Here is a 15,299-nt window from a genome sequence, read left to right as displayed (position 1 = left end):
ATCCCCCAGAAAAGAAGCGACTGCCGTGTATCCCAGGGTGATATTTGTGACGTCCCCAAGAGCGTTGTGCAGTTGGACTGGGTTTCAACGTCCTTCTGCCCCTCTTGGACTTGCCCAAGGGTACCTTCCCTGAGCCTCAGCATTCTCATCTGGAAACGTTCCTCATCCCTTCCCTGCAAGGAACGAGCCACTTGTCCACTTCTCTCGGCGTTGCCACGATCTCACCGCTGCTGGCATCAACCACGCAGACGGAGGACTGCCTACTGGTTCTCACCTCCCTCCCAGGCCAAGCAGGGTGGAAATGACACGTTCTTCCTCTTTGCCCTGCTGTTCCCGGCTCCATCCCGACCAGCCCCCTCTGGCAGTACTCCTTCTTCAGATAAGACCAGTACAGTGTTTTCTAGGTCAGTTTTCCCATTTACAGTCTCACTCCAGGGCTGCCTGGAGATCACACCAAATCCACCCGGGAGCAGAGGACATATACAGACAAGTCCCGAGTTACCACCAGAGATGACTCATTTCGTCTGTTAAGTATGAGGTTTAACAGTTTAATATTCCGAGAGGGGGTCCGGTGGCTAGAAGGAAAGCGGGATCTTGATTCTGTCATCTCCCATCTGGGTGATGCAGAGCAAGTGACTTAGCCCGCTGTGCCTCGGTGTACTCATGTGTTAAATGGGCATAATCCCCACACCTTTAAGGAATGTTCTGGGGATACAATAAAGTCACTAACCTGTATTTGCAAAAGCCCATCGTAGCTTGTGGCAAGTGGCAATCCAAGCTCAGTAAATTTTAGTTTCTTTCTCCAAGTTCTTCTGGGCATCTGAAGTCATTGCTGAATCCTGATAACATCTTGGAATTTCCCTGGACAGTCTTTAAAAGGAGGGAAGAGCTATCAATTTTCTCCCTTACCCTCCTTTATATACATGTGGGGTTTTTTTTGGAGGGGGGGGTGGAATTTGTTAATTGGTTCTGGTAATGTTCTTCAACAGTCTGCTTGAGAGTTAGTTTTGTTTGGGGTATTTTTTTCTCTTACCTTTCTAAGAGGGTAGAAGACAGAGAAAATAAATGGGTGAGCATAAAGGCATAAAAGTTCATGGGGAAAATAAGTCCAAACTATAAAAAAAAAAAAAATACCAGACAATCTTTAAGCAATTTCTGACAAATAAAAGAAACTTATTAAAACTTTAGCAGATCTATATTTTTCCCTAGAGCTACAGAAATCCTCTGCATGTGCATTCCTTGACCAAATGCTACTTTGAACATTTCTTCAGTTTCCTTTAGGGAACAGTTAAGGAGAAAAGTGACATTTCACACACTCTAAACACTCAAAATCAGGAGGTTTTTCCCCTCTCTCTGTTTACCTTTCCAGTCTCTGGAAACAACAACATCCAAAGAACTATTTCTTTTTTAAAAAAAAAGGTTTTTAATAGCTAACACAAACTAGATACGTCTGGGGGGTTTTTTTTCCCTAGAATGGGCTTTAAAACTTGAGTTAGCTCTCGCTAAGGGAACAGAACTTCCTTTGTACGCAGCCTATTTTGAAATAAATGAGGCAATCCTGAGTAATAAATTGGCTTTAATTCACTTGTGCTGGAGGGAGGTGAAAACGAGACTGGGAAATTGCCATGGTGGTCTCTGAGGGACCCAGGATGATAGAGATATGTCAGCAAACGAAACATACGACTAACCTCCCAGGTTCTAAAAAGGGAACTAGGTCCTTCCTGCAAACTGTGGTCCAGTAATTGCAAACCAATGAGCATAACACAGACACCTGAGAAGTTTCTGAAGATTAATAACAGGACATTTTGTGGGCTCTTACAGATGAAAAGGGCCTTCGTGGGTTTATGCAAAATGGATCATGTCAAACTAACTTGTATTTTATTTAACCAGGAAATGAGAAAGAAGAAAAACAATAGCATTTACTGAGAACTCTACTATATGTCAGGCCTTGTAAGCCTCGGAGAGGGTGCGAGACGTAACTATCTGGACTTTACCCAGAGGATCTGGGAAGGCCTCTGCCACCTGCCCTGTGTCCAAGCAGAGGCTGAACGCAGGTCTGGCAGGATAGGCAGGTAGATTCACAGCTGGTGAATGCGATTCCAAGCCAAAAGGTTCTGGATCCTGAATGGAAGACTGGCCAGAAGGAGGGTCCCAGGCAGGGCTCTTTCCTGTCCCCTTGGCTGACAGTAGCAGCTAGATCTAAAAATGTCCCCGAAAGGATGACTCATACTCATACACAACTGTTACAATTGATGAGAAAGGAGAAGTCACTCAACCAAACAATTAGAGAAAAGAGGAGGGAACTATGATACACAACTAGCAGGGAAGGGGTTCTAGCTCATGGAGAATGATGTTACAAGAGGGCAAGGGACCAGAGAAGGGTCCTTAAGATGGAAAACAAAATGAAGACCAAGTAAATGCTCAACCAGTGGCCTCGGAAGGAGGCAGCCAATAGCACGCACAGACCTCTCTGCTGGTCTCCTTCATGGCAGCCTCATTAGGGAGGCAGGCGATGGCACACAGCCACCTTGAGAGACCCACTAGCCGGGGAAATTTTGAGAGTAAGTGTGTGTGTGAATGGAAGATTTATAAAGAGCATATATGTCTGATTATAAAAGGAACTGTTTTCTTGGGGTCAAAAAGCAACCTACAAGTGTTTTCCCATGAAATCCTCCTCTTGTCTAGTTCCCTGCCTTTGAGAATGAGCGTTAACAACCACAGAAGCACCAGAGCAAGTCTACAGTAGAATTGTGTGAGCGCGGGGCGGGGGGTGGAGGGAAGGGGCATGGGGAGGACCTCGGGGCCCGGCGATCATCCAAGGGGAAACAGATGTATCATTTTTGTAAGATACACCAAGACGGTGCCACACTTTACGGTCAGGAGCAGCCAATAAGCAGGATGCACAGAGATGCACGTGATTCCACAGAACCCCACCCCCGAGCTGTATGCAGAGCCTCCAGGTTCTCAGCTTTTCATTATCAATATCTTTTAAGATTATTTATTTGACAGAGAGAGATCACAAGTAGGCAGAGAGGCAGGCAGAGAGAGAGAGAGGAGGAAGCAGGCTCCCTCCTGAGCAGAGAGCCCGACGTGGGGCTCGATCCCAGCACCCTGAGATCATGACCTGAGCCGAAGGCAGAGGCTTAACCCACTGAGCCACCCAGGCGCCCTATCAATATCTTTTAGAGAGATTGTTTTCACCTGCTTACAGTCAGAACTCTCTGATCAGCTTTATTTTAAATCCAGAAGTCCAGAAATCCTGATCCAGAAATTATGTCTGGGAGCATTTTTTCAATTATACAACGAATCTTGACAGAGAGCCAGACAGCATTAAAATGAGGGGGTGAGTTTGGATGGGGGTAGGGACAGGGTGAAAATAAAAGGGCATCAGGGACACCATACAAATCCTCACCCTCTAGAAGGTGAGTTTCAAGGTTAGTTTTGGAATGTTTGAGGTCATCAGGCTTTGTCATTATACTGGCTATAAATTCATGTAACTATGTTCTTAAGCAGAACTAAATACACATGGCCACAAAAGTTCAAAGCTCTTTTTTTTATAACTGCCTTTGGTGCTTAGCATAGTACTAGACACTCTATGTACCCAACAGGGGCTCTAATATGCCACAAAAAGCTGTCAGATGGCATTCCAGACCACCAATCTGATTCTGCATTCCAGGGTCAGACCCAGCCTAATGAGGGAACATAAAGAAAATCAGTAGCTTCTCTGCACTGCAGTTTTTCTGTATGTTTAAATGAGATAGGACATGAGAAAACACGTAAGTGCTACAGAAATGAAAAATCTTATTAAGGCTGATAGCCCGGTCTTATCTCAGTAGTTTTTGGATCCAATATTGTTACTGTAACAGCCCGGTTACTGCCCACGATATTCGGCCCACACTACCTTCCCCCACATTATAAGGCTTTATGATAAACCTAACAGATGTGATCTAGAAAGCAACTCAGAAAGCAAAGATTTGAAAATAAACATCAAAACCTAGCTTGACGAATTCGACACAATTGATATTCATTTACTAATCCAAAATTCACCGAGCATCTACTAAGTGCCAGGCACAATCTAAGCTCTTAACACATTTTTTATGTCATTGAATCCTCACCAGAACCTATTAAGGTAAGGGTTATCATTACCCTGTTTCTATCATAAGATTGTTGAGGCTTATGGAAGAGAAGTTAATTTGTCCAAAGTCACACAGTTGCCTGGTGCTGGAGCCAAGACTAGAACCCAGGACGACTAGCCTTCCTCTCAGCCTCAACCCTTTCCTAAAGGCAATAGATACTGACTTTTCTGTATGAGAGTCTGGGATAAGTTGAGATCTCTGAGAGCTTGGGACTTAATTCCTAAGGAGTCTATATGACCTGTTTTCACATTTGTTGAGTTTCAGATATAATTCCCCCAAAGGGTAACTGTTCCATGGTGTTTACTGATTATCTATAAAATATTCCAGAAAAAGTACTAGGAACTCTAAGAGGAACACGGCACAGCAAGAATGTCCAAACTTAACTACCTTACGAAGCTCTTTATGCAAAAGTTTTCCAAACTAAAAATGTACTGAAGCCAATCTGGTCTCAAGCAGAGGCTCATTATGAAAGATCTTCCCCGGTGAACAGCACCAGATTTAATCTGACAGCCACACAACATGGATCCATCACATGAAAGGGAAGGAAACCTCTGGAGAAAGTGACCAAGTCAAGCTGGAGTTAGAAATCGCCCCCCCAAAAAAAGGTCTGGGGTTAGTCGTTCTTACCATCAGGCAACAGCACACCAGAGATAAGCTGGAGTAGGAATAAAGCCCTAAAGCTGTGAGTCATTTAATTTGTTATAATTAGAACAGATTCAAGTTCGCACTTAATGCTATGTTACGCTCATTCAGTTATCTTTCCTCAACAGAAAAGGAGGGGACAGAATTAAAGCTGGCAAGCCAAGAACACGTGGCTGACCCCTGGGTGGTTCTGGGAGAACCCTGTATTCACTAGCACCCTCACTGAAGCCATGAGTGAGGAGAAAGTTCGGGAGTTTCTGTTTCAGACTAGCTGGGTTTGAGAGTGGTCTTGGGATCATATGCATCAAAAGCACCCAAGAGGTCTATGAAAACGCAGATTTCTGAGCCTTTTCCCAGCCCTCCCAAACCAGAATCCCAAGCACAGGAATTAGAGGAACATATACTTTTGACAAGTGCCCGAGCACTGAATATGCTCGCACAATAACCCCAAGGCAGGCAAAGTGGGTAAGGTAGCTCCAAGTACTTCCCAGACTGCAAGGGAAGCTGTCTGAAAGGTAGAATGTTCCAAGGGCATGTGGACAGATGAACAGAAGGGAGAGTTCCAGGGAAGATGGCAGAGTAGGAAGACCCTGAATGCCCCTGTCCCATGGATACTAGGTAACACTCACATCATGCAAATAACCGAGAACATGACCTAAAGCCTGGCAGAACAAACCGCACAACTAGATGTAGAGAAGAGGCCACACTGGAGAGGTTGGAAGGGCAGAACACAGTGGGAAGCTGAACACCACAGGTCTGACCTCCAAAGAGAGGGAGCCATTGGTGTGGAGAGGGGTGAGAGACTGACTATCACACCAGAAAGCCTGTACAGAGAAGACAAATCCCCCACAGTATCTGGCTTTGAAAATCCGAAAGGCCAAACTTCATGAGTTCTTTTTTTTTTTTTTGAAGACTTATTATTTTATTGGTTTCTGTCACCCAACATTAAATAAATGGACGTCTGTCACCTAAACAATAAATCCTGGACATCTGTCTCAGTCAATTCAAATAGATCTGTACAACTTTGTGCAGTGGCTTTCACTCTCCCAACACATTCAAGTCTTCATTACATAAGACCCCTGACCAATGCCTATGCACACGTTCAATTTTAATAGCATCTGTCAAATTACATTAAAAAGAGTAGTAATACTGCAATGCATGCAACTCTTTAACCACGCTCTCGATAGCATGAATTTCTCATTGGAAGAGGAATGCTTTAAAAATAATGTGATTGCTTCATTGCAAAACGATAGGAGCTCATTGGTAAAAATCTCTAGATTCCCAGTAGCCTAAGGTGGTCAGATCAGCATCTGTTTTGATATTTCTTTAGGGCCATTGACACATGTACCAATACTCTTGAGTAGTATCACATTAAAATAGCTATTTTTTAACCTGCTTTTAAAACTCAGTGCTGTGTTGTGAACCTCTTTCTGGGTCAACAAATGGAGATCTGCACCATCGATGTACTGGTGCAATGGGGGTACATGTATTCTTCCTTCCCTCACTTTCTGTGTACATGCGTTATTTCCCACCTTCACTTTCTGCGACACATGTGTTCATACCTATCCCCATTTCCAGCTTCTGGAGGTACTCTGTTTTAGGTTTCTTTTTTCACAGATTAAAAATAATTACATTTGAAAATATCTAAAAGTATTTCCTTTTCTTTGAAGATGTGAACTACTATTAAAGCAAGAATTTGGATCTTTGAATTATTCATTTTTTTAAAAAGATTTTATTTGTTTATTTGAAAAAGAGCAAGCAAGCAAGATTAGGAGGGACAGAGGGAGAGGGAGGGAGAAAGCCAAAGAGACTCTGCGCTGAGCATGGAGCCCCATGTGGGGCCTGATTTCAGGACCCTTAGATCAGATCTGAGCAGAAACCAAGAATCAGACACTTAACTGACTGTGCCACTCATGCACTCTTTAATTATTCATTTATAAAATGGAGCTTCTGTTGTGCTTTATTGATTTCTCTTAGTTTTTAGGTTTGCAACATGTCCTATGTTTATTTTTTTAATTTGGAAGGTATAGCATTTTTTTGGTAACAGTCAAGAAAACAAAGAGGTAACCCACAGAATGGAAGAAGATATTTGCAAATGACAGTACAAAGGGCTGATATCAAGATTTATAAAGAACCCCTCAAACTCAACAGCCAAAAAACAGATAATCATGTCAAAAAACAGGCAGAAGACATGGACAGACACTTCTCCAAAGAAGATATACAAATGGCTAAGAAACATATGAAAAAATTCATCATCACTAGCCATCAGGGAGATTCAAATCAAAACCACATTGAGATACCATGTTATACCAGTTAGAATGGCTAAAATTAACAGGACAGGAAACAACAAGTGTTGCAGAGGATGTGGAGAAAGGGGAACCATATTACACTGTTGGTGGGAATCCAAGTTGGTGCAGCCACTTTGGAAAACAGTGTGGAGATTCCTCAAAAAATTAAAAACAGAGCTACCCTACGACCCTGCCATTGCACTACTAGGTATTTACCCCCAAAGATACAGGCGTAGTGAAAAGAAGGGCCATCTGTACCCCAATGTTCATAGCACCAGTGTCCACAATTGCCAAACTGTGGAAAGAGCTGAGATGCCCTTCAACAGACAAATGGATAAAGAAGACGTGGTCCATATATATAATGGAATATTATACAGCCATCAGAAAGGATGAATACCCAACTTTTGTATCAACATGGATGGGACTGGAAGAGATTATGCTTAGTGAAATAAGTCAAGCAGAGAAAGTCAATTATCATATGGTTTCACTTACTTGTGGAGCATAAGGAATAGCACGGAGGACATTAGGAGATGGGGAGAAGTGAGTTGGGGGAAATCGGAGGGAGAGACAAACCATGAGAGACTGGATTCTGAGAAACAAACTGACAGTTTTGGAGGGGAGGGAGTTGGGGGTCGGGTGAGCCTGGTGGTGGGTATTAAGGAGGGCACGTATTGCATGGAGCACTGGGTGTGGTGCATAAACAATGAATCTTGGAACATAAAAAAAAAATTAAATTAAGATGTTAAAAAAAGAATTCTACTAAAAATTTTAAAGGTAGATTTAAGGTTATTACTTACTATTATAAAGATAGAACCAAATTTCATGAGTTCTTAAAACCAGCTCTAAAAATCAGCATCTCTGAGAGAGGCTGGAGGATGACAGGAAGCTGAGCCCCCACCCTTAAAGAAAAAGCACAACAAACAGCCCATGAAGATATAGCTTAGAAGCAGCAGTTTGAAAAATGCCTGAGGCATACAGGAGAGAGAGTTAGTTACTAGTCTCAGAATTCCTTGAGGAACTTCTCCAGGAACAAAGGAGGTGGCAGGTTAATTTCCCTCTCTTGCCTCAGTCACAGGCCTGTCTCAGTCCTGGCACTGCGGATCCCCTCCCCCAGAACCCTGCACAAACCTTGCCAACACTGCACCTTCCAACCTCCTGCAGAGGATGCACACATCTTGTTAAAGCTGTAGCCCCCCATCCATGCACACTTTGCAGAGCAAGCTCAGCTAGCCCTGGTCTCCACAGCAGCTGAACATCCCCTCTGGAAGATGATCACTGCCATCTTGTTAAAATTGCATGTCCCACCTACTACTTTCAAGGGCAAGACACGTAGCTGACTTTCCTAACACACAGAAACAGACACAGTTAGGTAAAACGAGGAGACAGAGGAATATGTCCCAGTGAAAGAATAGAGGAAAAAATTATAGCAAAAGACCTAAGCAAAACAATAATATGCCTGATAGAGAAGTTAAAGTAATAATCATAAATCATAAAGATATCCACTGGGCTTGAGACATTTAAAAAAAATCAGAGATAAAGAACACAATAGTTGAAATTTAAAATACACTTGATGGAATAAATAGAAGGCTAGAAGAAGCAGAGGAACAAATTAATGACCTAGAAGACAGAGTAATGGAAAGCAATCAAGCTGAGCAAGTGGGAAAAGAAAATTATATAAAATGAGACTAGATTTAGGGAACTCATTGACTCCATCACTCATAGTAACATTCACATTATAGGGATCCCAAAAGAATAGAGAGAAACGGAGACATGAAAATTTACTTGAAGAAATAATACCTGAAAAATTCCCTAATCTGGGGAAGGAAACAAATATCCAGATCCAGGAGGCACAGAGATCCTCCAACAAAGTCAACCCAAGGAGATCCACACAAAGATACATAGCAATTAATATGCCAAATAGTAGTGATAAAGAAAAAAATTGTAAAACAGGAAGAAAGAAGAAGACAGCTACATACAGGGAAACCCCCTAAGGCTATGATCTGATTTTTCACCAGAAATTTTGTGGGATAGAAGGGAGCAGTGTGATATGTTCAAAGTACTGAAAGGGACAAATCTGTAGCCAAGAATATTCTATCCAGCAAGGCTACTACTCAGAATAAAAAAAAAGATAAAGAGTTTCTCAGACAAAAACTAAAGGAGTTCCATGACCACCAAGCCAACCCTATAAGAAATATTAAAGGGATACTTTGAGTGGAAAGATCATAAGTAAGAGTATGAAAAGTAGGAAATACAGAAGTAGTAAAAATAAGTATATCTGTAAAAATTAGTCAAGGGATTCACAAAGTAAAATTATATAAAATATGATACCATATTCTTAAAATGTAGGGGCAGAGGAGTAAAAAATGGGTTCAAACCTAAACAACCATCAACTTCATAAAGACTGCTATATATATGTTATATACAAACCTAATGGTAACTACAAATCAAAAACCAGTAATAGATACGAAAAGAATAAAGAAAGCCATGGGCACCTGGGTGCAGTAAGTTTAGTGTCTGACTCTTGGTTTTGACTCAGGTTGTGATCTCGGGGTCGTGAGATTGAGCCCCTCACTAGGCTCCATGCTCAGTGCAGTCTGTTTGGGATTTTTTCTCCCTCTCCCCTGCCTCTCCTCCATATGCATTCTCTCTCTTTAAGACAAATAAATAAGGGACACCTGGGTGGCTCAGTTGGTTAAGCAGCTGCCTTCGGCTCAGGTCATGATCCCAGCATCCTGGGATCGAGTCCCACATCGGGCTCCTTGCTCATCAGGGAGCCTGCTTCTCCCTCTGCCTCTGCCTGCCATTCTGTCTGCCTGTGCTTGCTCTCTCCCCCCCTCTCTCTCTCTGACAAATAAATAAATAAATAAATAATCTTTTAAAAAAAGATAAATAAATAAATAAATTTAAGGAAGGAAGGGAGGGAGGAAGGCGGAAGGGGAAGGAAGGAATGAACGGAGGGAGGGAGGAAGGGGAAGGAAGGGAGGAAGGGGAAAGAAGGGAGGAAGTGAGGAAGGGAGGGATGGAGGGAGGAAGGAAGCCAACAAACCATGAAAGAGAGCAAGAGAGGACAGAATCATGGGAAAACTACAAAAACAACCATAAAACAGTAACAAAATTGTAATAAATTCATATCTATCAAAAATTACTTTGGATATAAATATACTAAAAATGCTCCAAGAGACATAGGGTAACAAAATGGATAAAAAAATAAGATTCATCTATAAACTGCCTACAAAACTCATTTCAGGCCTAAAGACACCTGTAGATTGAAAATGAGGAGATGGAAAAACTCTTATCACGAAAATGGTTGCCGAAAGAAAGATGAGGTACCGATACTTATATCAGACAAAATAGATTTTAAAACAAAGACTGTAACAAGAGCCAAAAAGAACACCATATGCTAATAAAGGGGACAATCCAGTACAGGTCTACCTCAAGAAGCAAGAAAAGTCTCAGGGGCACCCGGGTGGCTCAGTCAGTTAAGCGTCTGCATGATCCCAGGGTCCTGGGATGGAGCCCCACATCAGGCTCCCTGCTCAGCCGGGAGTCTGCTTTTCCCTCTGTCTGACCTTCTGCCTGCTTGTGTGCATGAGCTCTCTCTCTCTGTCAAACAAATAAATAAAATCTTAAAAAAAAAGCAAGAAAAGTCTCAAATAAACAACCTAACCTTACATCTAAAGGAGCTATATATATATATCTAAAAAAAGAACAATCAAAATCCAAAACTGGCAGAATGAAGGAAATAATAAACATTAGAGCAGAAATAAATGATCTAGAAACTAAAAAGTCAATAGAACAGATCAATGAAACCAGGAGCTGGTTCTTTGAAAACATCAACAAAATTGATAAACCTCCTTCAAGACTCATAAAAAAAAAAAAAAAAAGAAAGAAAGAAAAACAGAGAGTACTCAACCAAATAAAATCACAAATGAAAAAGGAAAAATAACAACCAATACCATGGAAATAAAAACAATTGTAAGAGAATATTATCAAAAATTATATGCCAACAGGGGTGTCTAGCTGGCTCAGTTGGTAGAGCATGTGACTCTTGATCTTGGGGTCACGAATTCAAGCCTCATGTCAGGCATAGAGCCCACCTAAGGGGAAAACATATGTATATATACATATATGTATATATACACGTGTGTGTGTGTGTGTGTGTGTGTATATATACACAGAAAAACCTAGAAGAAATGGATAAATTCCTAGAAACATATAGCCTACCAAAACTGAAGCAGGAAGAAACAGAAAATTTGAACAGACCAATTACCAGCAATGAAATTGAATCAGTAATCAAAAAACTCCCAAAAAACAAAGCCCAGGACCATATGGCTTCACAGGTGAATTCTACCAAATATTTAAAGGGTTAATACCTATTCTTCTCAAGCTAATCCAAAAAATAGAAAAGGAAGGAAAACTTCCAAATTTATTCTATGAGGCTAACATTACCCTGATACCAAAACCAGATAAAGACACTACAAAAAAAAGAGACTACAGGCCAATATCCCTAATGAACAGAGACGCAAAAATTTTCAACAAAGAATTAGCTTGTTGAATTAGCTTGAAGAATTACCTTCAAAAGAAAAAGCTTCTAAGTACATCAAAGGAAACAACCAACAAAACTAAAGGGCAACCTATGGAATGGAAGAAGATATTTTCAAATGTATAGCCAACAAAGGGTTAGTATCTTAAATATATAAAAAATATATACAACTCAACACCAAAAACTAGTAATAATAATAATCCAATTTAAAAATGGGACATACAGGTGACCAACAAACACATGAAAAGATGCCCAACATTACTCATCATCAGGAAAATGCAAATCAAAACTACCATGAAATAGCACCTCACACCTGTCAGGTAAAATCAAAAACACAAGAAACATCAAGTATTGGCAAGGATGTGGAGAAAAAGGAATGCTCATGCACTTTTGGTGGCAATCCAACTGGTATAGCCACTGTGAAAAACAGTATGGAAGTTCCTCAAAAAGTTAAAAATAGAACTACCATATAACCCAGTAATCACACTACTGGGTATTTATCCCAAAAATACAAAAACACTAATTCAAAGGGATGAATACACTCCTATGTTAATCGAAGCATTATTTACAATTGCCAAATTATGGAAGCAGCCCAAGTGCCCATCAATAAATGGAATGATAAAGAATAAGTGTTTTACACACACACACACACACACACACACAATGGAATATTATTCAGCCATCAACAAGAATGAAATTTTGCCATTTGCAACAACATGGATGGAGCTAGAGAGTATAATGCTAAGTGAAATAAGTCAAACAGACAACTACTATATGATTTCACTCAAATGTGGAATTTAAGAAACAAAACAAAGGGAAGACAGAGACAGAGAGACAAACCAAGGAAAAGACTCTTAACTACAGAGAACAAACTAATGGTTACCAGAGGGAAAGTGGGTGGGGGAATGGGTGAAATAGGTGATAGGGATTAAGAGTACAGTTATCAAGATGAGCACTGAGTAATGTATGGAATTGCTGAATCACTATATCATACTCCTGGAACTAATATAACATCATATGTTAACTATACTGGAATTTAAAAACTTAATTTAAAAAAGATAAGCAGGAGGGGCACCTGGGTGGCACAGCTCGTTAAGTGATTGCCTTTGGCTCAGGTCATGATCCTGAAGGCCCCAGGATCAAGTCCCACATGAGGATCCCTGCTTAGCAGGGAGTAGGCTTCTCCCTCTAACCCCTCCCCCCTTATGCTTTCTCTCACTCTCTTTCTCTTATATTAATAAACAAAATCTTTAAAAAATAAAAATAAAAAAGATAAGCATGAAAAAAAGATAAGCATAAAGGAAATAACAAGGAATAAGGACAAAGGGGTCACAAAGTGGATGAGGAAAAAATCAAAAGTACTGAAGATCAGAATGAGTTACACCTTCTATAAATATGGTAAGGACAGTGAAGGGGTTCAGAACAGGTGTCCCCAAAATATGCCAATTTAGCATATGGATTATTTTGAGCTGAAGGCAATCAAGACCCAACAGAGTCAAGAAAAATTTTAACCTCTCCCTTAACTGCCTGAAAGAATTTAGACAGTGGGCCTGGTCCAGGAAGAGAACTATCACCAGAGGTAACTACAGAGAATTAGGGCTTGGTTATGGTAAGCTGGTGGGAAACTGGGCAGGGCCTGGAGATCAAGTACTTCTCTGTGTCCCATTGATTCTGCATGGCAACCTGTGAATGTGTCTTCCACCCCTTTGTGGTCCCAGACCCCCATCCCTTTCCCCTTAGCTCAGAATGGCATATAAGCTTCAATTGCCTGATTGCCTGTGGGTCTCATATTCTCATGTGACCCCCATACATACATAATTAAATTTGCTTTTCTCCTGTTAATCTGTCCTATGTTAATTTGATTATTAGATCAGCCAAAGAACCAAGAAGAGTAGAGGAAAAAGTAACCCTATGCTCACAAGAGCAAAAATTTGTGTTTCAAATGAAAAAACAAAACCTGGGAAAGAAAGATAAGCAGGCAGGGACAGGCTCCCAAATTAGGGCAAAGGTAACAGATAAGAGAGAAGACAGAATTACAGAATTACAGAAGGCAGAATTACACAGCTCAAATGTTCAGCCATCACTTCTATTAAAGAAAATGATCTTCAGATTGGAAAAGATAGTGGTAGCATAAATTAGGAGGAACTGAAGCCCACAAGAGGCAAAAAGATGGAAAGAGAACACCTAGCTACCTCAAATGAGTTCATGTCCCCAAATGAGGTCAGATAAATTATGATCCAGTACTAACAGAACTCATGGACATAATCACAGAACTATGTACAGTGGATTTTGAGAAATCATGGCCCTACTAAGGACCAAAGATTGGCAAGTGCTCTGGTTTCAAGAAAGGAAAAAGTAGAATCTAAGAACTATAGATCAGTCAGCCAGACACATATCCCGGATACAATTCTAAACGAATGTTAGAACAAACATGTTATGACCAAAACAAACCAGGCAACCTCTGGAGCAAGAGAATGGAATAAAGGCAAGTTAATCACACTTCTGTGAAACCTACTAATATTTTAGTGAGAAGTTGGGATGAAAACTTTATTGACAATACATGGTGACATGGTGTATTCATTTAGTGGGCCCTTGTAAGGGGTCTATTTAACATTTGTGCCAGGAACTGTTATCAACATCTTACAAATATTAATTCATTTCATTCTCATACTAGCCCCTATGAGTAGTCTCCTTCTATAGAAGAGGAAAGGCAGGCAATTGAGAGGTTAAGTAAACTTGCCCAAGCTCACATAGCTAGTGACTGGCAGAGCAAGAATTAAAACCCAGAGAGTGTACTCCAGAATCATGTTTTAACACTAGGCTGCTTCTCAAAACTATGAGGAGTATCTGCCAAATACTGCAAAATTTAGACGAAATTAATAGCAGACACCAAGATTAATACATTCCTCTCCAGTTCTTGAGAAGGAAAGTATTTTTCCAAGATACTGTACTCAGAAAAATGAAGAGCGCAGGCATGCGTTTGTAAGAAAGCAGCTGCTGTCCAACTGTTAATTTGAGAAACATGAACATTTTTAGCAAACAATAACCTAAGACGATTTCCCACCGGCCAGCGATGCCTGCCTGGGTGTTCTGTTCAGCTCATTCATAAAACAAAGTCATCTCAGCAGAAACAAGAAGTGCAGCTCCATTTGAAAATTGAGTCAATAACTTGGAATATCAGCTTGAGTAAATGACAAAATGCAAGGGAAAAGGGAAAGAAAAAAATAATTAAAGAGAAGACATTATACATACAGGGCAACAAGCATGTGGATGGTAGGTGTCCCTCAAGAAGACAAAACAAATAGGGAACCAAAGATATAATCGAAGAAAACATCAAGGAAGTAAAAAACAAATAAGCAAACAAACAAACAAACAAAAAACCAACTAACTGTGCAGATAAAAGGTATGCACAGCACACAAAATGGAATATTATGACCAACACCAAGATATCTTGGTAAAATCACTGGACTTCAAAGAAAAACAACAAATCCTATGTGAATCTCAGAAAATTCAAGTCACATATATAAAAGGCAAAACTCAAGTTGGTTTCCAAAGTAACACTCAATAACTGGGTGACACTGTTGATATAGTTTGGGGGCATGGGTGGGGGCACTCAAGAATTTTATACCCAGCCAAGTTGTCAAACATTATAAAGATGATGAAAAGTCATTGTTCAGTTGGCATAGGTTT

At 40.6% G+C, this 15,299-nt stretch overlaps 1 protein-coding gene across 3 annotated transcripts in view; it reads right to left on the bottom strand.

The window, feature by feature from the left end:
- Positions 1-15,299, bottom strand: part of DISC1 (DISC1 scaffold protein) — a 380,218-nt gene that overhangs the window by 338,479 nt on the left and 26,440 nt on the right. Inside the window, exon 2 of one of the 3 annotated variants that reach the window (XM_047703000.1) lies at positions 731-870. The exons of the other annotated variants lie outside the window; for them this stretch is intronic. The gene's annotated coding sequence lies outside the window, so the exon portion shown is untranslated. The remainder of the gene's footprint in view (positions 1-730; positions 871-15,299) is intronic. 3 annotated transcript variants of the gene reach the window in all.

This window comes from Lutra lutra, chromosome 14 (assembly GCF_902655055.1).
Source record: "Lutra lutra chromosome 14, mLutLut1.2, whole genome shotgun sequence".
In the NCBI taxonomy this organism is placed as follows: Eukaryota; Metazoa; Chordata; class Mammalia; order Carnivora; family Mustelidae; genus Lutra; species Lutra lutra.
The sequence above is the reverse complement of the archived record's forward strand: the minus strand, read 5'-3'. Positions and strand labels throughout refer to the sequence as shown.